At 53.9% G+C, this 24,610-nt stretch overlaps 1 protein-coding gene across 8 annotated transcripts in view; it reads left to right on the forward strand.

Moving 5' to 3' along the window:
* The window catches only part of ARHGEF10L (Rho guanine nucleotide exchange factor 10 like), a 160,361-nt gene that overhangs the window by 11,643 nt on the left and 124,108 nt on the right, over nt 1–24,610 (forward strand). For 3 of the 8 annotated variants that reach the window (XM_059914762.1, XM_059914825.1, XM_059914842.1), the window contains exons 1-3: nt 4,812–4,914; nt 13,953–14,034; nt 14,827–15,003. The exons of 1 other annotated variant lie outside the window; for it this stretch is intronic. The gene's annotated coding sequence lies outside the window, so the exon portion shown is untranslated. Of the gene's footprint in view, nt 1–4,811; nt 4,915–13,024; nt 13,112–13,952; nt 14,035–14,826; nt 15,004–22,188; nt 22,208–24,610 lie in introns of those variants that run through there. 4 more of the 8 variants (XM_059914778.1, XM_059914788.1, XM_059914770.1 and 1 more) reach the window with 4 other exon arrangements.

Below are 24,610 nucleotides of genomic sequence, written 5' to 3' on the forward strand. Positions count from 1 at the left end.
TTCCCTGGTGGCGCAGTGGTTGAGAATCTGCCTGCTAATGCAGGGGACACGGGTTCGAGCCCTGGTCTGGGAGGATCCCACATGCCGCGGAGCAACTGGGCCCGTGAGCCACAATTACTGAGCTTGCGTGTCTGGAGCCTGTGCTCCACAACAAGAGAGGCCACGATAGTGAGAGGCCCGCGCACCGTGATGAAGAGTGGCCCCCACTTGCCGCAACTAGAGAAAGCCCTCGCACAGAAACGAAGACCCAACACAGCCAAAAATAAATAAATAAATAAAATTAAAAAAAAAAAAATTGAGACATAATGAACCAGCAGGTGTTTAAAAAAAAAAAAATCCTATGGGATAGAAGAGGGCAAAAGGATTATTGCTCTTTTACAGGCATTGGGACCAAGTGGAAGAGGTTGAAGGCTGTTCTCAGGGTCCTATGGAGAGCGTGGGGTGCAGAGCCCTGTCCTGTGTCTGTGTCCAGCCCACTGGACAAGAGTGTCCATCACCCCCAATGGTTGTTTTGGGAGAACTTTGAGACTACATCCCCAAGAGAAAGAGCTGCTCAGACTGTCCTCTCCCTTACACCAGGGCCCGTAAAGTGGTAGCTCAGAAAATCAAGTTTCCTTCTTCACCTGAGCCCCCCAAACCACCTCTAGCTGTGTGTTTCCCCACAAATGGCAGGTCTTGAGTTATGAGGAAACTGGGAGGTGGTGGGGAGATTGCTCAGTGCATCCCAGCTGCCTTCAAAATGCCCGTCCTACTGAACAGGGACAGGAGTGTTGCTAAAGGAGAGTTTCATTTTGGTAGGACAGATCACGTCGTCCTCATTCATAATCAAAATGCGATCCAGCCTCTCTTAGATAAGGGCCTGTTCATGATTGGTTTGACGATACAGGAAATAATAAGGACTAGCTGCTTTCTGCACACCCTCCATTCATACTGCCTGTGCAAGGGCGGTAGCTGGACTTGGGAAGTCCACTTTCCCATCTACCCTCTTCCTTTTTGACCTACTACAAGCCTGGGCCGACGGAAGCAGGGCCAGGCTGGGAGGCAGAGGCAGAAGCCCCGGGTTCCCATCCTCACTTTGCAACCAGCTTGCTAGGCCACCTTGGCGACGTCACTTAGCCTCTGTGACCAATGGAAAATACCACCATGCCCTCCCTCCCTCCCTTCCTCTTTCCCAGGTCAGCAGGAGAGACCAGGGAGAACAGAGGCCCGGTCCCATCCAGATGTATCATCCACGATTATGCTCCCACAATAGATCCCGCACCACCAGAATGCTCAGCGAGGAGGACATTCTGGTTAATTGAATGTTCTGGGACATGGAAACGTTCCCAGAAATCCTTTTTGTTCCTTTTGTGCCTATTGAAACCCATGTGTTCAACTATTTAGCAAATATTTGTCTCGTGCTTATGCTCCATCAGGCTCTGTCCCAGGTGCTGGGGATCCCAGCATGAATGAGATAGCGGAGTCCCAGCTCCTGAGGACTCACAGTTCGGGGGAAGACATGGGGCAAATACCCTACACAACACGGTAGGATGGGTGCATGGAGGAGGGGACCGTAGGATGCTATGGGAGCCCAGGAGCCCAGTCTTGGTGCACTAGAGAACAGATCCTTGAGAAGGTGTAATCTATGTGGAGAGCATCAAAAAGCCACAGCGTCTGGGGGATGCAGCAGTAATGGCGTTTCAGGCAGAGGGAACAGCATAGGCAAAAACCCAATGAAACGCCTTGTACATTCATTCGTGCTGTGGAGCTTAGCATGTGAGGCTGGGCAGGCGAGAGAGAAGGTGTGTATGCGTGTCAGGAGAGCAAGATGGTGGAGAGAGCAAGAATGCAGGAGAATTGGGCTGGGCTGGGGCCTGGCCTGACCTAGAAGGTGAGGGCTGCAGGCTCATTTATTCTCGAGTATGTGTTTCATGATGTGATTTTTTTTTTTCTCATACAGTATAAGTAGAAAGTAGATGGAAAATGAAATGAAAACACTAATTCACAGAGGAGGGGCCTCAAGGTCAAATGGATGACACAGGACTGGGAGGAATGGTGACAAGTGGAAGGACACAGCTCTTTCTAAGGGGCCACCACTCCTTGGGGCCTATAGAGTGTGGCCATGGGGGCCTGGCATTACCAGATCATCAGATTTGTTAAGAGAAGCCAGCAATCTGGCAATGGATGGGAAATCTCTCAATTGTTAAATGTTGGTAGCTAATTAACAATAACAAAATCACTGCGGGCAGAACAAAATGCTTCTGCAGGCTCTATTTGTCCTATGAGCTGGTAGTTTGCAACCCTGGATCCAGAAGTTTCTATTGATAAGGGTTTGAGGGTGTCCACTTGGTATGCCCCTAACCTGTGCTGGGCTCTGGGGGCACAAAGGGGGCCTGAGGTATGGCCGCTGCCCTTAAGCTGGAGACAGTTCAAGTCATTACATGCCCAGAATCAACTAACAGAAACAAAAGCGCTAACGGAAGCAACTAACCAAAGCACGAAGTGCTGTAGAGCTCAGAGGGAGAGGTGTTGGGGAACAGAGGCCACGTGGGGCGGCTTCCAGGAGATTCTGGGCCTTCTGATCGTCTGGGACGGAGGGTAGACCTTAGTGCAACCAAACAGGGGGCAGGCATTCCAGACTGGAGGACTCAGGAGGGCTCAGGCCCAGGAGGGAAACAACTATAGCCAGGGAGGGGGGCTGGAAGAGGTCTGAAAGGCTGCAAATGCAGGTCCAGGGACTTGTACTTTTTCTATGCCAGCAGGACCCGAATATCTAAATTCTGGTCCAAGGCTTAATACCATGAGCCCCGAAGTCACTGGAGAGACCTCTGAAGATGTTCCTGCTGCTTGCCTGGCATTCCAGAAACTTTCCTCCCTGCTGTCACGGCCACTGTTTATTCTTCCCTGGAATGGACAATCCAGCAGGGCAGGGGCCTTGCCTGTTTTGTTCACTGATGTCTCTTGCGTACCTAGAATGATGTCTGGAATGTAGTAAGTGCTCAGCAAACATTTACTGGCTGCATACTGTGAGCCCAGGGTTGCCCTAGGCTTGGGGGTTAGGATGACTTTATGAACAACTCTTAGGACAAGCTCTATGGGGCTTATGTTCTTGTGTGGAGATGGACAATAAACAAGCAAACCTATCAATGAATAAGATGATTTCAGGGCTTCCCCGGTAGCGCAGTGGTTGAGAATCTGCCTGCCAATGCAGGGGACACGGGTTCGAGCCCTGGTCTGGGAAGATCCCACGTGCTGCGGAGCAAATGGGCCCGTGAGCCACAACTACTGAGCCTGCGCGTCTGGAGCCTGTGCTCTGCAACAAGAGAGGCCGCGATAGTGAGAGGCCCGCGCACCGCGATGAAGAGTGGCCCCCGCTTGCCGCAACTAGAGAAAGCCCTCGCACAGAAACGAAGACCCAACACACCCAAAAATAAATAAATAAATAAATAAATTAAAAAAAAAAAAAAAAAAAAAAAAAAAAAAAAAAAAAAAAAAAAAAAAAAAAGATGATTTCAGAGAGCGTGGACTGGTGTGGCTTGCCTCGCTGCACTGTAGTGGCCTGTTATCCGTGTCTCCTCCTAGGCTAGGAGAGCCGAGGGGGCAGGGCCGGGGTCTGGTTCCTTGTTTCATTCCTAGCCCCTGAGGCTGGTGCCTGCCAAACAGGGAGTAGTTAAAAGAAAAAATGTTTTTGCTGGCTGTAGGAAAGAACGAACACAGGCCAACACAGACTCCAGGCTACATACACCTGTGCCCTTTGGAGGCTGCAGAACTCATTATTATCAAGCCAGGAGTAATTGCTGATAAGCGTGAGTGTGAATTTCTTTGCTTATAGGGAGGTAGCAGGGCAGTGTTTAACAACAACAGGGATCATCTTAATTAATGAGCTGATAACTGTAATTAACTGCATCATATCCGGAGGCCCTCTTTGGAATTCTAAGAGGGAGTAACTAGGGTTTGGCAGCTTTGGGTACTGGAAGGGAGGGGCATGCTAGGATCTCGGTTCCACCACTTCCTTGCTGCGTGGGCTTTGGCAAGTTACAGGTCTGAGCCTCCGTTTCCTCATCAAGAAAATGGAGCTACATGGCAGGGTGGTTGCTAGTTCAAAGCCCTCAATGCCTGCGGCTGCCAGGATCATGGTTCCTGAGGTTATTACGGGAAACCAGGGTTGCAGGGCTGATGTAAGGCGTCAGGAGGGTTCTCTGCGGCAGGGGCTCGGTGGGGGCCCATCGCAGGTCTGGGTTTTCCTCTGGGACCAACCCAGGCATCCCTCACCCTTCTGGGGTAGCCCTGGGCAAGCCCCTGTAAGTGAGGGAGAAGCAAGCGGCTGGCGCGGGCCCGGGACCTTTCCAAGGGAGAAGCGGGGAAGGGGTAGGGGACACGGGGGGGGGGGATGAAGGACTGGGGAGCCCTCTGAGACCTAGGGGGTCGTGCCCCAGCCCCTGCGGGCGTCGGTTTCCCCACCCGTGTGGCGAGACGCTGGGTGGGCGGGAGGGATGGAAGCCCTCCTCCGGCCGCGGGGTGGGGGCCGGTTGGGGGAGCTCCCGGCCTTCCGGGGGTCGCCGGGCGCGGCGGCCTGGCCAGCAGGGGTTAAGCGGTGACTTCAGCCGCGGCGAGCAGGCCGGCGGGCCGGGCTGGCAGGCGGGCGGGGGCGGCGCCGCGTCGCGTTGTGCGCGGCGGCTGGACCAGGCCGCTCGGCAGCGGCGGCGGCGGCGGCGGCGGCGGCGGCGGGCGCACCCCGGACCGGGCCGTGACCTCGCGGGCGGCGCGCGGCGCGGCCATTGGCTCGGGCGGCGGCGGGCCGGGCGGCTGGGGCGCGGGGCTGGGCCGGCCCGGCCATGGGCGCCCGCGGCCGCCGGGGCAGCTGAGGTGCGGGCGGCCGCCGGCGCCTTTGTGAGCGGCGCGGACAACAAAGGCGCAGCCGAGCGGCCGGAGCCGGTGAGTGCGGCCCGCGGGGCGCGGGGCCGGGCGGGGGGCTCCGCGATCCCCGAGACCCCGCCAGGGTGTCCGTGTGGCTCTGGGTCTCTCAGGGGCCGTGGGCGTCCCTGTGCGAGTGTCGCCGAGTCCAGGGTCTCGGTCTCCCGCGTGGTCCTGGTCTCCGCTCGTGCGTGATCCTTGTGTCCCCGATTCTCCGGGGGAGAGTCTCTCCCGGAGCCCGGGTCTCCTCCGTGTGCCCGGTTGTGTATGCGAGTGTGTATCTCAGTGTCTCTGGGGGTGAGGTCCCGGAGCTGGGGTTTCCTCTCTGTGTGTATGTATGTCCTGTGACATTGGAGCGATTGTATTACTAGTGTGTGTGTGTGTGTGTGTGTGTGTGTGTGTGTGTCCCCTCCCCCCATGGGAGACTCTGTGTCCCTTGGGTGTCCCATCCCTCTGCATGACTCCTGTTTGGCTTTTGTGCATCTGTGTGTGTGTGTGTGTGTGTGTGTGTGAGACCTCTGCAGGTTCTGGCAGGGACAGTTTGGAAATCCCCCCACCCCCACCCTGGGCTTCACTTTCCCTTTGGTTCACCCAGGCCTTCAGGTCCTGCTGTCACTGTGGTTCAGCTCCCCCCTGCACTGACCTGAGGGTCCCTGGGATTAAGTGGAGTCAGGGATGCTCTTCTCGCCTCTGCTCTGGGCCCGCCTCTCCCACCCTGGACCCCTGCCCAGAGACTGGACGGGGGCGGCCTCCTGGAGGAGGGTAGTGTGGGAGGAGAGGATGCCCTGGTCAGCCGGAAGGCCACGGCCACAGAACCCGGTCAGGCCTGGACACTCCTGGAGACAGAAAAGTGTGTCCGGGACAGGCTCTGTGAAGATGAAGACCAGCCTCCTGGGCCTCCGGGGGTGGTCTTTGAGAGGGAGGCCAGGCCCGATGTAGGGGAGTCTGGGGAGAGTTCTTCCTCCCTCTTCCACGCTGGGGTCCTGGGGCAGGGGGTCAGGAAGCTTCCTTTAGCCTTGAGAGCCTGAGGACCCTGCCTCGGGCCACAGCAGGGAGGTGGTAGGGGTGGGCCACCCTGCCCACGGGCTCTGGAGCTAAGACTTTGTCTCAGAGGCCTTGGCCTTCCCGAGGGCTTCAGTCCGGGGAAGTCATGCTCCGCCTGCTGAAGCCCCATCTGTTCCTCCTCGGATGCTGGGGGGAGAGGACAGGTCGTGCAGGCTTATTAACATGCTCAGGGTCTTCTCTGCAGGCCCTGCCTGAATGGCCCTGAGCTGCAGCATCCATCTGTCCCTCTGTCTCTCCACCCAGCACTATGCCCCACAGTGTCCAGGCCTCGGGTATATAAACTAGAAAGGAGGGCACAGTCTGGAAATCTCCAAGCTCCCTGTGGCTGGGTTAAAACTTCTAGGGATGGAGCTCTTCTTCTGGCTTGTGAGGCCTCGGGTTGTGCCTGCGTCTTTCTTACTTTGCTCCATCGCACTTGCCTTTCCGAGTTCCCCTGCTCCTTCCTCTTCCACCAGAGGGCCGTTGCCTTAGCTGGTCCCATCCTTCCGCTCTTCGCTTCTCACTCAGGGATCTCCTCCTCTCTGGGCAGCCAGCCTGGCTCCAGAATTCCTGTTCGTGATGCTCTTAGAGCCCTCACTGCGGTCGGGGTGGGTTTTTACCCCTCCCAGTGGACTATAAGCCTTCGAGAGTAGGGCCCATGTCTGCCTTGATCACCAGCGCCTGACACACAGTAGGTGCTCAGTAAATGGTTGCTGATTATGTGGATGCCCAGGAACTAATGGTTCCTAAATTGTCCTGTTTCACAGGTTAGCTTTGAAGGAGTCTGGGGAGGGGGAAACTTGGTGGACTTCTTGGGACCCAGGTACCAGGTTCGTTTAAGAGGAAGGCCCACTGTTATTTAAATAAATAGTAAATTAACAGATAAATCAACAGTAAATTAAAAGCTCTTTATGGAACCCGGTATGTGCCAGGTGCTGGGCTAGCTGGTGCATATATGTCATCTTTTAAACGGTGGGAAGGAGCAGAGTAGAAAGAATATAATCTTCTTTGATAAGTTTTAAAAAGGTAAAGTGGGTGATATGTACTGCATATATATGTATGATAATAGTAGCTTAGATTTATGTTGCTCTTTCATGTCTGCTGTCTTTTTGTTTCTACAACCACCCTGATAATTAGGCAGTGAAGATGGGCTCATACCCATTTTACAGATGAGGAAGATGAAGCACAGCATTTAAGTGACTGCCGAAGGTCACAGTCAGTGAAGGACTCAAGCCTGGGTCTCCCTGACCGCCCAGTCCTTGCTTTCTTCTGCAAGCTTGTCTTTAGTATCTTTGGATTCTCATCTGCTGTCCTTGCCCTCAAGTCCAGGAAAGAGTCAAACTCATAAACAGTGGAGTAGGCCAAAGTTTTCTTTCCTCCCCCACTGTGCCGCCTGGGCCCCAGCTCAGCTCCTTTCTTGCCATGTGTCCCTGAAGAGTTCCTTGGTCTCTCTTTGCCTCAATAGAGGGCATTTGAGTCGCCTTCCTTTGGGGTCCTAGTCTAATGAGCTCCCAGGAGTGACCCGTCCTCGCACAGCCTGTGCCCGGCCCTGGGCAGTGGTGTGCTGGAGTCTGTACTGAAGAATGAGATCTGATTGCTAAATTTTAGGCGTTTTGCGAGTTGGCTGTTAACCTGCAAGTTTATAGTATGTAAACTGGCTGTAGTGTATAAATTTACAATTAAATAAATTATACCAAAAACAAGGGTAATAAGTACTCAGAATACAGTACTTCCTGATTATTTCACTGTTTTTCACAGTTACCTATGTATTTGTGATTATTTATATCTTTTGTGTGTGTGTGTGTGTGTATGTATATATATAGATAGATAGATAGATCCTTTTATATGTCTGTATGTGTGTGTGTATATACATATATATACACACATACAGATCTTCCTCAACTTCTGATGGGTCCTGATAAACCCATTGTTAGTTGAAAATATTGTAAGTTGAAAATACCGTAAGTCGAGGGAATTCCCTGGCAGTCCAGTGGTTAGGACTCGGCGCTTTCACTGCCAGGGCCCGGGTTCAATCCCTGGTTGGGGAACTAGGATCCCGCAAGCCGTAAGGTGCGGCCAATAAATAAATAAATAAATAAATAAATAAATAAATAAAATGTTAAAAAAAAAGAAAATCTCATAAGTGGAAACTGCATTTAATACACCTAACCTACCGAACATCATAGCTTAGCCTCGCCTACATTGAACGTGCTCAGAACACTCCCATTAGCCTACAGTTGGGCAAAATCACCTAACACAAAGCCTATTTTATAATAAAGTATTGAATATCTCACGCAATTTATTGAACACTGTACTGAAAGTGAGAAACAGAATGGCTGTCTGGGTGCACAATGGTTGTAAGCGTTATCGGCTGTTTACCCTGGTGACTGCACGGCTGGTTGGGAGCTACCGCTTGCTGCCCTGCCCTGCATCACGAGAGTGTTGTACTGCATGTCACCAGCCCGGGAAAAGATCCAAATTCAAAATTCCAAGTACAGTTTCCACTGAATGCGTATCGCTTTCACACCATCATAAAGTTGAAAAATTGTAAGTTGAACCTTTGTAAGTCGGGGATGTAATGTACATATGGGTGTGCTCCTGCCATCTCTTCCCAACTCTGTTCAGCGGTCTCACCTTGTAGCTTCAAAGTGGCCACAGTGAGAGCATTTATACCACAGAAACTGGAAAACGCTGCAGGTGTCCCAGTTCCCCGCCCCCCCCCCCGTGGAGAACCAGCTGTTAAACATTTACCAGCACACCATGGGAATCTAGCAGTGAGCTCCCTGAGCACAGCCCCCCCCTGGAGCTTGCATTCTCATGTGGCAACACTCCAGGGCTGGTTCAGGGTCGTCACAGTGAGAGTGGCAGCTGCTGGGCTGGGTCTGCTATGATGGTAGGGTTATAAGTGGCCCTCAAATGAGCTCTCCACTCCAGAAACTGAGTTATCTTCCCATGCACCAAGAAGAGGGGACGTGGGATGAGGATAAGTTTCAGTTAATTGAGAGCCTGCTTTGCCATTGATTGAAAAACCACACTCAAGATGACTCAGGTATCTGGGAGACAAAGTGGTTGGGGTGCCTGAGGAGAGACTGTGGACGAGTCAAATAGCTCGGGGCTGGTGAAGGTGTGATGGCCGGGACTCGGGTGGCTAGAGCTGTCTGGGGGTGGCTTAGGCAACAGTGGACAGGACCCATCCATATGGATTCAGGGACAGAGTAGAGTCAGACTGTTGAACGGGCAGGCTGTAGCTCTTGTACAGTCTGAGAGCCCTGGTTGGGAGAGGGGCATGAGCACAGTTACATACAGCGGGGGTGTGTGCAGAGTGTAGCAGAAGAATGGGTGGGGAGAGGGCAAGGGTCTGGGTGGAAGGAACAGCATGTGCAAAGGCTCGGAGGCACGAGCTGTTGGAAGTTCAGTCTGGCTCAGGTGTCAGGTGAACCAGGAGTCTGCAGAGCTGGTGGCAGAGCAGGGGAAGTCCTGAACCTTTCTCAAGTCACAGCGCACAGCATCACCTGGGTACCAGCAAAGGAACGCTGCCAGCCCCCTTCTGCCAGGGGCATCGTGCTCTGCGGATCACCCCTTCCCCTGAAAGTCTTTAAGTTTTCCGGGTAGTTTCTTGTTATCCTCAAGCTTGCTGCTGTTCCAGCCCTAGCATCTGTGGCTGGTGGATTCATAAAAAAAAATTCCATTTTAATATCAGGCCAAAAAAATACAGAATTGGGAAGGTGGGTCTGCTGCCCTCCCTCCACCCCAAACATAAAAGTAACGGTTATTTAGGTTATCCAGTATTTTGATTACCTCTGCTACTTCTGCCCTTCATTTAGGCAGATAATTGGGAGCTTGTTTGTTTAAAGACAACTCATGTTACTTTAATGCCTGTATGTGGCAGACATTTTTCATGCATCAATTCATTTAATTCCCACACTGAGCCTGCAGGTGGGTACTATTATCCCATCTTATAGATAAGGAAACTGAGCCTTAAAGAGGCTGAGTGACTTTCCCAAGGCCACAGTATAAGTGGCAGGATTCGAACCAGGTGGGCCCTGAGCTCTTTCTACAGTCCCCCTTTGTTCTATTTTCCCCTTTGCCCTTTGAGGAGGGGAGGAAGAGAAGATTTGACACATGTCTGGAATCTCAAAACACTCAGCCCTTCTTCGTTGGAAGTGAATGTGTGTTTTCTCTCCCATATAGCTGGGTTCATCACCCTGTGGTTTAGGGTCAAGGCCTAGAATAGAACTCGGTGCCCAGATGGACCGCTAGTCCTGGTGTCTGGAAAGTGCTCATATAATGATGGCTCGTGTTTATGGAGAGTGCTAATTGTAATAGCTCATATTGACGGAGTGGCAGGCTCATTGGCGGGTGCGGGGCTCGCAGGAGTTTGTTTGGTCCTCGGCAGTCCTGACAAGTGGGCTGTATCATCAGCTCCGTTTTACAGCTCAGGTAAGTTATCTTGTCTGCCCGGAGGCACGTAGCGCGGAGGAGCGAAAGCAGCGCTGCTTGACCTTGTTCTGTTTGCCCAGAGCCCCAGCTCTCAACCCTGTGTCCTGGAGCCGTGCCACCCCTTCCAGGGCCTGGCCTCTCTGTGCCTCTGACAGACCCTGGCAGCGGGTTCCACATGCCGTGGGAACTCGGGACGGGCAATCGATCGCTTGGCCAGCAGTGCAGCTTGTGCCCACCCCTTGGTCAGAGGCTGGTGCTGAGCCACGAGCTTTACCTTTTCCTGACCTGTCTGTCGAGAGAGAACCCCCTGCCAAGCGGCTCATCTTTCCACTGACCTGTTGGGAGGGTGGCCTTGGCCCCGGCCTCACCACCACCTCGTTGCAGGGACATCGCCAGTCCGGGGCAGTGCAGGTGGCTTGGGGTGACCCCTGTCCATGACTGCACATTGGGCCTGAGGCGAGGTGGCATTTCTGGGTCTGGACCCCCTCCTACTTGAGAGCCTGGCCTCTGCAGGACCCCCCTCCCAGCGGCTTCCTGATTGGTATGCATCCCTGAATTCCAGCCCTGAGCACGCGAGGTGAGGCGGGAACCAGCTCCCATCACTGCCCTCTCTTCATTGTTTGAAGTGGGCAGACTTGGAGCGAGCTTTAAAGCTTTAAAAATACGGGCTTTTTATTCAATTTCCCTAGAAAAACAATGGTTTAAATTAAGTAGAGGAGTAACCGGCTCTGGAAATCGAAGAAAAATATTCTGGAACTCAGACGTTACCCAGAACCTTTGAATTTCTTTTAAAATAAGGGTTTATTTTACTTTAAATTATGCGTGTATTATGTGACCATTGAAAAAAACTTGGAATATACAGGGAGAAGAAGATTAAAATGCCCCTTGTTGCGCCACCTGAAGACAACCTGTCTCAGTATTGCAGTGTATAACATTCATTTATTCAGCGATTCATCTGATCATTCGGCAAGTACCAATTTAGGGCCCACAAAGGGCTGGGTCTGTGCTGGGCGTGAAGGGGGCACAGGTAAATGGTACCCTGCTTCCTGCTGGACCTCTTCCTTTTTTTTTTTTTTTGGCTGCACCACGTGGCAGGTGGGATCTTAGTTCCCTGACCAGGGATTGAACCTGTGCCCCCTGCAGTGGAAGCGTGGAGTCTTAACCACAACGGCCAGGGAAGTCCCTGCTGGGCCTCTTTCTATGCTGGACCTTGGGTAACTCACTTGGCCCCTCTGTATCTCAGTTTTCTCATCTGTAAAAAGGGTGTAATACAAGTACACTGCTCAAGACAGTGCCTGGCCCACTGTCCTGGCAGAATTGGTGGTTCTTACCACAGTGACCAGGCCAGTTGTAAGTAGCCTTGCCCTTGTGGATCTTATGTGATGGTGGAAGAGAGAAAAGCCAGACAAACGAGTTAAAGTAACTGCATGTCATGGAATTAGTCCTGCCAAGGAAACAACCTAATGTGGTAGGATGGGAATAGCAGGGGCTGGGGGGAGGCTGTTGGGAGAGGAGGGGGTGTATGTGGGGGTTAGTGGTGCAGAATTTGTCATCTGGAGGTGGTGAGGAGGGCCCCTCTGAGGAGAGGCATTTAAGCTGAGTCCCAAATGACGAGGGAGGACCCCCCCTCCCCCTCCCCCTGCAAAGAGCAGACGGAAACGTGTTCCAGGCAGGTGCACAGCACATGCAAAGGCCCTGAGGTCAGAATGATCTTGGCTGGTCTGAGCAGGAGAAAGCCCAGGGCTTGCAGCGGCCAAGGCGGGGAGGGCAGTATAAGGAGACGCTGTGGAGGGCCATGTGGATCAAGGCAAGCAGTTAGAATGGCTAATCCAGGTGCAGCAGGAAGCCATCAGCAGTTTCTTTTTAGTTTCCTGTAAATACCTTTATTCATGAAATACAATCCCAAGGTTCCAGCTATAAATAGCTCTGGAAAGAAATTTATGTTTTCTTCAGATAATTTATTCAGAAATAACTGAGTGCCTATGACGGGGAAGCACTGGAGTGGATGCTGGAGGGTGAGGGATGGCCTCATAGATGAGAAAGGGGAGGCCTCGCCCGCAGGTGACTGGTGACCGCGTGCCTGCATCCTGCCCCGCTGACCCCTCCCGCAGCCTGCTGGAGCCTTGTGGGCCCCGACTCGCCTCAGGAAGGGACCCTCTGGCTGCAGGAGGAGAACCGGCTGTGGGCACTCGGGTGGACTTGGGCCCGGAGGAAAGGCTCGGGTGGCTCGGGTATGAGAGGTGGCCATGGAGCTGGAGAGAAGACTTAGAGAAAGAATCGGCTGGAATTGCTGGTGGATTGGTCACAGGGGATGAGGGAAAGAGAGGAATCAAGAGGAGCCAAGACTTCTAGAATCTTCTTTTGAGTGTCTACGTGGGTGGTGGTGTCGTTACAAAAAGGTGGTTCCGAGGGGGTTGAGAGCATGGCTTTGGAGAATCCAGGAATCCAGCTGGGGACAGGTTCACGTTGAGAGGCTGGCTTAGAAGTCCACGGGAGAGGTGGGGGCCCCTTGGCTGGGTGTCATTAGCATATAGGTGGCGCAGGTGGGACCACCCGGAGGCCAGGTGGAGGAGGAGGATCCAGGAGAGGAGGCCCAGGAGGGGCAGCCAGGGTGCTAGCAGGAGAAGGGAGGGAGAGTAGGGTCTCTGGGAAGCCGCCACGCCACGCCACGCCACGGGACCTGTTGCAGAAGAGAGCTGGTGGGCCACAGGGCTGCAGGCCGTTGAGAGTGGAAGTAAGACCAGACAGAAACACGGAGGCAGTTTGGGCCTTTATAAGGGCACTTTTGGAGGAGGGATGGGGCTGGAATCTGCAGTGGGAGTGGCTGGGACGGGAGGGGAGCAAGGAGAGACAGCGTGTGCGGACAGCGCTGCGATGTTGGCCAGGCAAATGGGGGTTGGAAAAAGATGTCTCGGGTGGAGGGGAAGTGGGGGGACCCAGGAGAGTGGTTTGTGCTGGTGGCAAGGACTGCTCCGAGAGGGGACAAGACACAGGGGGCAGCTACGGGAACCGGATCTTTAGGCAAATGAGAGAGGGTGGTACCCAGTGTGATGATGTGGGAGTCGGGGGGAGGCATTGGCCCTTGATGGGAGCCAGGATGTTCTTAGGAAATGGGAGAAGATGGGATAGATTTGGATTATACATGAGGAGAAGTTGGGGACAGTCCCATCTGATGGCCTCATGTTTCTTAATGAAACCTGGACCAGAGGACGGTGAGGTAAAGGCCCCCCAAGACTGCTCCCCCCGGGAGAGGTCATTCTGCGGCCACTAAAGGAACAGGCAGAGATGGCTGGGTCCCCACAATGACGGAAGCAGCCTCAGCCCGCCTTTGTATAGACAGAAAGGATCAGAGAGGTCAGTGGTTGGTCTGAGATGGCACAGAGGGGCTGAGCCCTCATTCCCGACTCAGTGGGGCTCACGTTCTCCGGGGCACCAGGCTGCTGGGGTGTGGGTCCCGTACCAGCAGACGGGGGCAGCATCCAAGCCAGCTGGGAGGGTGGTGTCAAGGACACTCGGACCCTGCAGCAGGAGCTCAGCGCCCCGTGTCACGCCCGTCTCCTACTTTTCTTCCCCAGAGGTCAAGTGCAAGGAACTCACCTCTTCGTGCCAGGCACTGGACTGAGCACTCTGGGAGGATTAGGTCGCTGAGTCCTCACGGTAAGTGAGGTGCGGGTGCCGTTATTGTCCTCCCTCTACAGCGGGGAGAGGGGTCCCGAGAGGAGAAATACCACCCAGCAAACCTGTGCCAGCCACAAAAAGGGGAGTGAGGGTCCGCACCCAGCGAGTCCGGCTGCTTCTCCCACGCACGCCCGTTTTGCAGAAGAGGACGCCACAGCTCGTGGATTCATTAATTTGTTCTCAGTTGCTTGTCCTCGCATTCCTCTCCTCCCAGCATATATTTACTGGACACCCCCTGGGAGCCGGGTACTGGGCTAGGAGCTGGAGATGAGTGCAATACGGTGACCACCTATCTGGGGTTGGGGGAGCAGACAGGTAACCGTGGAGGGAAAGGAGAGTGCGCGACCCAGGCATAGGGGCTCACCGGAGCTTCCCAGGGAGTGCTGGGCGAAGCAGCCTAGAGGCAGAGTTGGTTCTGAGAGAGGGAAGCGTCCCAGGTGTGTACAGAGGCTGGGGGTGAGTGCAAAGTAGGACCCCGCGAGGTCAGGAGGGGTGCGGTCAGGAACGCTGCTCGAGAACTCTGTCGGTCTCACTAGGAGCTTGCACTTTATCTTGACCATGGGGAGCCATTCAGTTGTTTCTAGCTGGGGAGGGCCACGATCAGCGTGGTCAGCACTTTTTGTCCTGGTGGGGGCTGAGGTGGAAGGGACAGGAGACATCAGGGAGACGTTTAGAGGCCTTTACAGGCCCTCTGATTCCTAGGTTGTTCTGCGAACTCTTGCTGCTTTCTTCGTGCTTCCCAAACTCTGCTCATTTCTCTTGTCTAAAAAGGTTCCCGAGACTCAGAGAGGTTAAGCAACTTGCCTGAGGTCACGCAGCATAACATGGCATCCAGGTTCCTGCTGGTTTCTTGAGTGAAACAACCAGAGTCTCAAAGGTGGAAGCAGGTGGCAAGTAACCTCTGCGAGGGGCTCACAGGAGGCTCCAGTGGACCGTCACCACCTGCAGGTCCCCCTGTGCCTTTAAATGTTGTCCTTTTGCCGGTCTCAGAGGCTGGGTGGGACTTCTGGGAGGGAGGAGCTGGGCTGCTGCTGGGAACTGGGAGTCCGCCTTCCCAGGAGCTGGGGCCCCATGTTTAAGCAGTTTCCTGGGGAACTGGCTTCCTCCCCAGTGAGTGATGAGAAAACTCTCTGGGGCTGGGCCAGGTCATGGGAGGCCAGCAAGGACGGCGGTCTCCGCTGGGGAGGATGGCTGTATTTTACTGATGCCAGGCAGAGGCCTCCTTCTCGGGAGGCTGGAAGAGATGGGGAGCGGTTCCCAGAGCCCTGTTCCTGTGAGTCCCGTCACTTTGGGCAGGTGTCTTGCCTCTCTGGAGTCTTGGTTACCTCATCTGTGAGGGAGGGATAATATTAAACGTGCTCCCAAGGGATTGAAAAAATAACCGGTGTTTTTCACTGAGGGCCTCAAGTGTGCCAGGCAGCATGCATTATCTTCTTTCAGTTCATGTGGCAACCTTTGAGGTATGTAGGGTTATCTTCATTTTACAGATGGGGCAGCCGAGGAACAGAGAGGGTAATTCACCTGAAGTCATACAACTTGTAAGTGGCAGAACTTGAACACTGATCCGTCTGACTCTGGAGCCCTCCCTTGAAACCCCTTTGGTCCCTGTCAAACTTCCTTGGCAAATCACGTGATAGAATCTTCTGGGGCTCCAGCTTTCTGGCCACCCCACTTTGGGGCACCCCAATCTAGTCCAACCCCGTAAGTTTTATCAGGAGGCCTTGGAGCCCCAGTGGGCCTAGGCCCCTTGCTCATCATCTCACAGCCACTTGGAGCAGACTTGGGACAAGAATCCCAGCATCCCAGGGATACTGGCCTTCTGCCCTTTCGCTACCCCAGGGCCTCAGGAAGACCACCGGACTGGGAGCCCGGCACCTGGGTTCTAATCCCACCTCTTCCTCAAACCAGCCAGGAAAGCTTGGGCAACATTTCATCCTGCCTCTAACTTCACCCTAAGCCTCAGTTTCCTCTTCTGCAAAATGAGCAGGTGGAGAATCTAGGTTCTCTACCAATTCTAATAATCCACGAGTATAGGATTTCAGATTTCTGGGAGTCGGCAAGAGTCACACATCTGCCACGTTTTTCTACTTTCTGTTCTCTGTTGCCTGGGGGGCAGGGGGAGATTGAATTGAGAAAACAACTCAGAGAGCCCTATAGTTAGATAGCAGCTTATGATCTAAGCATTGATGGAGCGCCCTGTGTGCCAGGCACTGAGCTGGCCGCTTTGCGTATTAACTGAATGGTGTGCTCACCAGGGAGGTGGGTATTATTAGCTACGTTGCAGGTGTGGAAACTGAGGAATAAAGAGGTTAGCTAACTTTCCCGAGGGCCAGGCTATACAGTTACCTTTATACGAGAACTGGACTTAAAAACCCAGAGGCAGTGCTAAGGGTCTGTGCGGGATCCGTCCTGCCTCGTGGCCCATCGTACGGAGCTCTTGGTAAAACCGGCTCTCTGGGACCCCAGATGGAAAAATCCACCCTATCCATCCACCCTTGAGCGATGGTGATTGGGGTCCAATCTGGAAACACTCAACGGATGAGTCACAGGGAGGATGATGAAGGGATGATGGCAGGGAGGGCAAAACAGTGCTTAGTCCGCCGTCGGCCAGAGCTCAGCCTAGCCTGGCAGCCCGGCCACAGAGCGCAGGCTGCCGCTGTTTACAGAGTCGAGGATTTGGGACCAGGGAGAGGCTGTGGCTGACGGGGAGGGAAATGGGAGCTGAGGGTAGGACTCTTATCTAGAGCTGGAAGGACCTTCTGGGATTATCTACTCCAAGCTCCTAATTTTATGTATGGGACATCTTAGTCTGGAGAAGGGCCGTGACTTGCCCCAGGTCACACGGCCAGTGACAGCAGACCCGAGAACAGAAGAGGATTTGGGAAGCTGGATCCTCAGCTTCCTTCTGGCCACTGTCGTGGGGATGACTTCCTGCCCAGGCCCTGCTGCTGCCCGCCCTCTCTCCCTTCCATCAGAAGATCAAGAGCAAGAACAGCGACAGTAAACAGAGGAATCATCTTGCTGAGTATAAGCACGGTGGTCGCCAGTATGGACTCTGGAGGCAGGCTGTCTTGCTCAGGCCTTGCCGTCCCCCCACCCCCTTCCTTGCCCTGTGACTCTGGGCAAGGCATGTAATTCCTCTCAGCCTCCAACTTTCTTCATCTGTATCATGATTCAAGCAGATTCTGAAATTGCAGGACTTTTCAGTGCCTTTAACGTCTAGAAGGGCAATTTCTACCCTGGTTCTTCCATGGTCTTTGACCACTGAACACCTTTTTTTGCACTGAGTATCTATTAGCATATTTCAGGACACAGGTATTCCCCCAGATGTGCAGACTGAGAAACACTGATGTCGGTGGTTCCTCAGGACTATTTAAACATTGGAACTCAGGCACTGTGGACTGATCGTAGAGTTTTTGGGGAGACATCCCTACTGAGCTGTGACATTCAGCACCCTCACCAGTCTCCTTGGGATGCATAACCGACCAGACTGTTTCCGCTCATTCCATTCTCTGACGCCTCCTCCTTCCTGGAGCACGAGCTGCTTTACCACCGTACGTGGTGGAAACAGAAGGCGGCTTCCCTGACTGGAGCCAGCCTGTCTTCCTGGGACAGCAAGGCTGGCTGAGATGTCCAGGGCCGGCCGCTGCTGCCCCGCTGCCAGGCTTACCTGGACGCAGGCTTGGAGGATGCCTGGGACCGTGGGGTGAGTCTGGGGCATGGCCACCTGGCTTCTAGGTTGGCTCTGCCACTCACCCTTTTATAACCTTGGGCAAGACACAGCCCTCCCTGGGCCTCAGTTTCCACATCTGTAAGATAAGAGGCTAGGTGTAGTGATTTGTTGGTTCCCTTTGGGGCTGATGTTCTGAGGAATGGGCACGTTTGTTACCTTTTGGCCTCATACCCTCATTCATTTGCTGGGTTCTTGGAGTCATCCAAGATATCGCCCTTTTTTTCGGCTGCACTGCACAGCTTGCGGGATCTCAGTTCCCCGTTCCCCGATCAGGGATTGAACCTGGGCCACGGCAGCGAAAGCCCAGAATCGTAACCATTAGGCCACCAGGGAACTCCCAAGATGTCCTGACAGGAGCTTTTCTTTCTCAGGAGGTTAGGTGTGCATGAAGGTGCCAGATACAAGCAGGTGCTCTGAGCACCCTTGGGAACTGGGAGCCAGTAATTCTTATAAGTTAGTGTGTGCCAGCATTGCCCCGATAGCCTGCAAAGAATGCAGATTCTCGGGCCTCACCCCTAGAGATTCTAAGTTTGTAGGTTGGGGTTGGACCTTAGAGTCTACATTTTTAAAAAGCCTCCCCTTCATTCAGGTTGTTGTGTAGTCAGTAGTTCAAGGACCACACTTTGAAAAAGGCCGTTAGACTCTCTTTGAGCCAAAAAAGGCTTAGGAGAGTGACAACCTGCCAGGTTTGGTGATGACTCTGTGTGACCCTGTTCCGAGCTGCCCTCATCTGTGGTCACAGCCTTCAGTAGCTGGTTACTCTTCTTGCCTACAAGCTAGTGTTTCCCAAACCTGACTGATTATCAGGATCTCCAGGAAGCTCTTGAACAAAATACGAATTCTTGAGTCTCACCCTTAGTGATTCTAAGCCAGCAGATCTTGGCTGGGACAAGAAATCTCCATGTTTAAAAAGCCCCCTAGGTCTTTGGTTGATTTGTTTGTCGTTCATTCATGCAATGGTCTAGCCCCAGGGGAAGGCGTTGAGGACATAATTGTTAGACCAGATGCGGTCTCGGACATTATGTCACCTATGCTGCAGCCTGGTGAAGGAGACAGACAGTGATCACATAGGGATGCTCAGCCAGGTTTGGGAAATATGTCTAGAAAATGGTTGGGTCAGATTCAATACCTGGGCAAAGCTGGGCTTCCTGGTAAATTCCAGACTGAAGTAGAGCCCTGAGCCCAGTGGCCTTTGGTCACTGCTTATGGACACCTGTCATTTTTTCATTCACTTATTCTTTTATTCATCCATCCATCTATCCATCCATCCATCCATCCATCCATCCATCCATCCATCCATCCATCTATTCATTCATCCACCCATCTATCCATCTATCCATTCATCCATCAATAGATCCACCCATCTATCCATCTATCCATTCATCTATCAATCGATCCACCCATCCATCTATCCACACATCCACCCATCTATCCATCCATCCATCCATCCATCCATCCATCCATCCATCACTCTTGAATCTCTACCATGTGTTGAGGGCTGCACTAGGTACTGGAGAGACAGAAATGAAAAGCCTTGCCCCTACCCTCAAGGAGCTCACAGTCTAATGGGTGGAGGGGTCAGAAAGCAAAGCAAATGATTCCAATCCAGAGTGTTAGTTGCCCAGAGGGGCGAGTGGCTGGTTCTCCCAGTGGGCCTCATGGAAGATTTCCCTGAAGCTGGCTTGTGTTAAGGCTCAAAATGTAGGTGGGAGGGTCCCAGGCAGGTAACGTAGGGCGTGGCTTCCAGGCCAAGGAAGGGTCTTGCCCTGGGGAGGGCAGGTCATTGTGGCTGGGCAGGTGGGGGCACCTCTTCTGCTCCTGGAGCTCAGGCTCTGTCTTTTGTTTTTCATGTTTGTTTCTCCATGAGGCCTGGTCCACAGTAGGTGCTCAGCAAACATTCGTCGTTGGTGAGTGGGGAGGTGTGGGGTGATCTGGAAGAAGGGATGGCCTTGTGGGCCACACTGAGGAGCTTGTGGCTCTGTGGGCCCTGGGCAGGGTGCAGGCGGGGAATGACACCATCGCCTGGGCTCCCTTGGCTGGGGGAAGGGGGAGAATGGAGATGACCAAGGGGGCCCCCCAGCTCTCACCTTTGTCGGCCTCCTCGGCCTTCAGTTCTCTCCTTGTGCGGATCAGAGCCATTGCCTCTATGAAAACTCGTTGAGCCCATGGCTCTTTTCCTAGAGTGGATCTCTCCTGCAACCCAAGGGCTCTGCCTCTGTTGGTGGATGAGGAGGACAGGGTGCTCTGGGGAGGTGAGTAGATGCGAGGGTGGGTGGCTAAGAGCCTTGGCCTCTGGCATCAGCTTGTTTTTTTTTTTTTTTAAATTAATTAATTAATTAATTATTGGCTGTGTTGGGTCTTCGTTGCTGCGTGTGGGCTTTCTCTAGTTGCGGCGAGCGGGGGCTACTCTTTGTTGTGGTGCGCGGGCTTCTCATTGCGGTGGCTTCTCGTTGCGGAGCACAGGCTCTAAGCGCGCGGGCTTCAGTAGTTGTGGCTCACGGGCTCAGTAGATGTGGCGCACGGGCTTAGTTGCTCCGTGGCATGTGGGATCTTCCCCGACCAGGGCTTGAACCCATGTCCCCTGCATTGGCAGGTGGATTCTTAACCACTGCACCACCAGGGAAGCCCCATCAGCCTGGTTTTGATTCTCACTTCTGCCTCTTGTCAGCTGTGTGTCCTGAGGCAAGTGTCTCACCCTCCCCGTGTTTCAGTTCAGTTTCTCAGTTTGTCGAATGGGATAACACCAGCCTCTCCCTCATCCGGTTCTTGAACCGATTAAGAGCGCTGTCGTGTGTCGAGCTTGGGAGGCAGTCGTGCTGGGGTGATTGGAGCCAGAAGGCCTTGTTCGAATCCCACCTCTACCTCTGACTAATTATAGAGACCTTGGCAAGCTGACTCAGGCTCCGAGTTCGGGTTTCTCATCTCTGATGCCCCGTAGGATTGCTGGGAGGAGCACGGAGTCTGGTGGTTCCTTTTCTGCACTGGGCTTATTCCTGAAGTCTGAAAACTTGGGTCTTAACCGGTAGAGTGAAATCTCCATCTGGTGAGGGTGGCGTGGACGGTCACCTCCACAGCCCGCAGACTCTGGGGGTCGGTCTCATGTCTGTAGGGCCACCTCTCTTGGTCCCAGCCCCCACTTCACATGCCCTCACTGGTTTCTGGGGTCCTTTGGAAATGGATCATCATATGACAGGGGCACGGGGTCTTCAGAGCAGGGTGCTATGGGGGGAGGGTCGCACTAGTCTGTAGGGGCACATGGAAGGGACTCTCCTTCCCCAGCCAGCCTGGGTCTGGGTGCCCTGGAGAGACCGGGATTTCAGACACCTGTCCTGGCCTCAGCACCTTACCTCTCCCACATCATGTCCCTGCTTGGTTTGAATGGTCAGGGCTGAGTGATTTGGGCATGCCTGATGCCCCAGAAGATTTGGGTCACAAGCAGGTAAATATTAAACCCAGAAATCTAGCTCCGAATGGAAACCTGTTCGGGCTGGTTGCCTGGGGGACTGCCAGGTTCTGAGCCTCCCGCCAGCTGATGGCTAGGATAGGCAAGCACCCTCCAGGGGAAGAAAGGGCACCTGCTGCATTCCACGTGACTACATTTACTTGCCATTACCGTCCAGTGGTCAGGGGCTGCTGTGTCTGTTTTACAGTGAGGAGGAAACCAAGGCACAGAGAGGGCAGGAGATCTGCTTAGGTTTACATAGCTAATGGGGGGACCTGGGGTTGGACCTGGGAGGGTCTCTCAGCAAAGCCCATGCTTTTCTGGACGTGGGCCCCCAGTGGTCTCCTTGCTGCTGCTAGGGCCATGCCAGGATGCTGTGGGGATCACAGGTGCTGAGGTTTGCTCTCTGGCTCCTCTGAGCCTGGGCCTCAGATTCCCTTTTTGCAAAGTGGGGACAGTCTTGTTTGGGGTCCCTGGTAGGCAGGACCGGGCCCAGGACACCTGAGTGCAGTGATGCTGGGAGCAGGATCCCAGGGAGCTCTTCCTGTTTGCAATGTACAAAGCTCTCCTGGGGCCTGGGCAGGGCTTTGGGAGTAACCACCTGGGCAGTCAAATAAGCCTTCTCTTGAAGACCATGTACGAGGGGGACGCCCAGGGCCCAGCCACAGTTCCCATCCTCTGGGAGCCAATACACAAGCCAGAATGAGAACATAGGTTTGGGGCTTCAGGACCTGGGTTTGCATTCCGGGTCTTATTAGCTGTGTGATCTTGGGCAGGTGCCTTCATCTGGCTTAGCCTTGGCAGCTCCCTCTGAAAGACAGGAATTATAATTTACTTCACCGGACCATGGCGAAAAGGAAGTGAGATAGTGTTCTCAAAGCTCCTAGTAGAAAGTAGGTGTTCAGTCAGTTGACTGCCCTCCTCAGGCTCTCAGGGGATAGTCTTCTAAGGCTGAAAGTGACCAGCAGATCTGAAAGGTGAGTGAAGACTGCTTCTCAGTGCTGCCAGCAGTCTAGGAGTAGCATGGGCTGGTCCTGCAGGCCGCTGGGGATGGGGCAGAACGGGGCGTCAGCTCCACAACAGGACGGGTGGGATGTGGGGTAAGCTTCGCTGGGGAGAGAGGGGGGTGTTGGCTTTTACCTGGTCTCCCCACCCCCAGCCCTATAGGCAGTGGCAGCCCCAGACCCTTGGCTGTTTTCACAGACTGTGAAAATCAGAAGCCTGGGAGAGGAAGTGACTTGTCGAGCGTTGGTGGGAGTTGGTGGCAGAGGCAGCCTGACCCCTAGCCCGAGGTCCACCCGGTCCTGAGGCTGCTCCATGGGCCGCCTGGGGTGGGCCCCTGGGGCGGTTGGCCTCCCTCGCCTCCTCGGTCCACCCTGAAACCAGCTATGAATGGAATATTCTGGGCTACATGACTCACAGGCTGGCCCTTCCTCCACCAGGGCACTTTGGGTTTTCCTTTCTTTACTTTTCCCTAATAAGGTCTCATGTGGCTGGCTTTCACCTCTCCTTTCTTTGGGCCTGGAGGAGTGGTGACTTTTGCCCCAGGAAGCCTGTCCTGGGAGGGCTCCCGTTAGGCTGCTGGGCTGCACGTACTCAGACCTGGGTAAGTTTAAAGGGAGGCCGGGCAGAGGCATTGGAGCCGCGCAGACCTGGGTCCGGAGCTCGCCGCCCGCTCTCTAGCTGTGTGACCTCGGGCAAGTCCCTTTGCCTTTCTGAGCCTCAGTTTTCGGACTCCGTTCAATCCAACCCACATTTTTTGAACCCCTGTTAGCTGCCAGGTATGGCGCTAGGCAGTTCCGGTAGAGCAGCAAGCAGACTCGGCCGCTGTCCTCCGGGAGCCTCGAGGCTGAGTGGGGAGTCACGTGGGGGCCGGGCTTTCCACCCCGAAGCGCATGTGAAACCCCACACCCGGCTCCTGGTTTTACTAGAAACTCAGAGATCGTAGTGAGCCTTAGTTTGATTCCCAGCTAGTGAGAGCAGTAGTTGGGATTTCATGTCAATTACTGTCACTTGGATTTCACACTTGTTAGCAGGAAAGCGCAGGACCTACTTCTGGAGGGACGGCCTTGATTTTCCATGCACGTTGGTGATGTGAGTTGGTGTCCCAGGTGGTGAGCTGAGGCTGCCGTGTTCCCACGTGTGCCCCAACCTTGGCAAGGAGGAAATGCAACCCAGATAATGTTCCAGGGTAGTCCACCTCCTGGCATGTAGTGGGTACTCAGCAAGTGTTTGTTGAACCAATGAGAGGGACAGTGGCAGCCTGGAACACATCCTAGCGAGGGTGTGATTGACTCAGGGAAGGAGGGACAGCTTATGGGTGTCCCGTGCAGGAGGGAGGAGGCTTGTCCTGAGAAACTTCACAGGATGAAATGAGGGCAGGTTTATTAGACTTTTCTAATGTGGGACAATGAGTCTTCTGCCAAAGGAGGAATTCAGACATGAGAATATGATGTGGGACAGTGTGACTCAGGCTTGGGTAGAGGTGAGGCATTTATGGAATAGCCACTCTGTGGCTGGCATAGGGCTGGGCTCAGTAAGCTCCATCAGGGCAGGGAGGCTTTTTCTTTTTTTGTTCACTGATGTATCCCAGGCACCTAGAACAGTACTTGGCTCACAGGGCTGCTTAATAAACGTGAATTGATTGACTGAATGCATGAATGAGTATATTACTTAATTGGGTCTCAGGGGTGTTATTACACCCAGTGTGCAGATGAGTAAACTGAGGCTTATGGAGGTCAAGTCACATGTTTGCTGGGTTGTGGGGTCAGGATTTGGAGTCAGGGCTGCCTGATTGCAAAGCTTGTGCTCTGACCCATCCATCTGTTGGGATCCTCAAGAAGGAATTCTTGCCCTGGCGGACAGGTTGGATTTCAGCCTCTCAGAGATCCCTCTCTTCTGAGAGTGACTGATTGTGGGAAAATACAACATGCTTGACTCAGAACTAATGGCAGGGCCAATGGTGCGAATCACAGTGGATCACCCAGCCTGCTCTGATCAACAGGCACCCTTTCAAAGAGAGGGGTTAGGAGGGGATCGATGCTGCCCGCCCAAAGGGGGTCCTGCCAGGCTTGGCCTGACGTCGTGGTCATCCTCAGCCACAGCAGAGGGGAGGGCGCTGGCTCAGATGGTGCCTGGCACACAGCCGGCACAGTGGGACCTGAATCTCAGGCAGACTCTGCCCAGGTGCCTGCTCCAGGGGAGTGGCTGGATTGGTGAGGGTGAATCCCTGGTGTTCACAGGAACCTGTGCCTACCCTCAGCCCCCAGGTGGTTCTGGACAAGGATGCCCAGTGAGGCTTGACATGTTTGCATTCAGCTGCTCCGGGAGGGGGCCGCTTATTGAGGCTCTGCTGGGGACAGCGTAGCTGGAACCCTTGC

This window comes from Balaenoptera ricei, chromosome 1, assembly GCF_028023285.1.
Source record: "Balaenoptera ricei isolate mBalRic1 chromosome 1, mBalRic1.hap2, whole genome shotgun sequence".
NCBI lineage: Eukaryota > Metazoa > Chordata > Mammalia > Artiodactyla > Balaenopteridae > Balaenoptera > Balaenoptera ricei.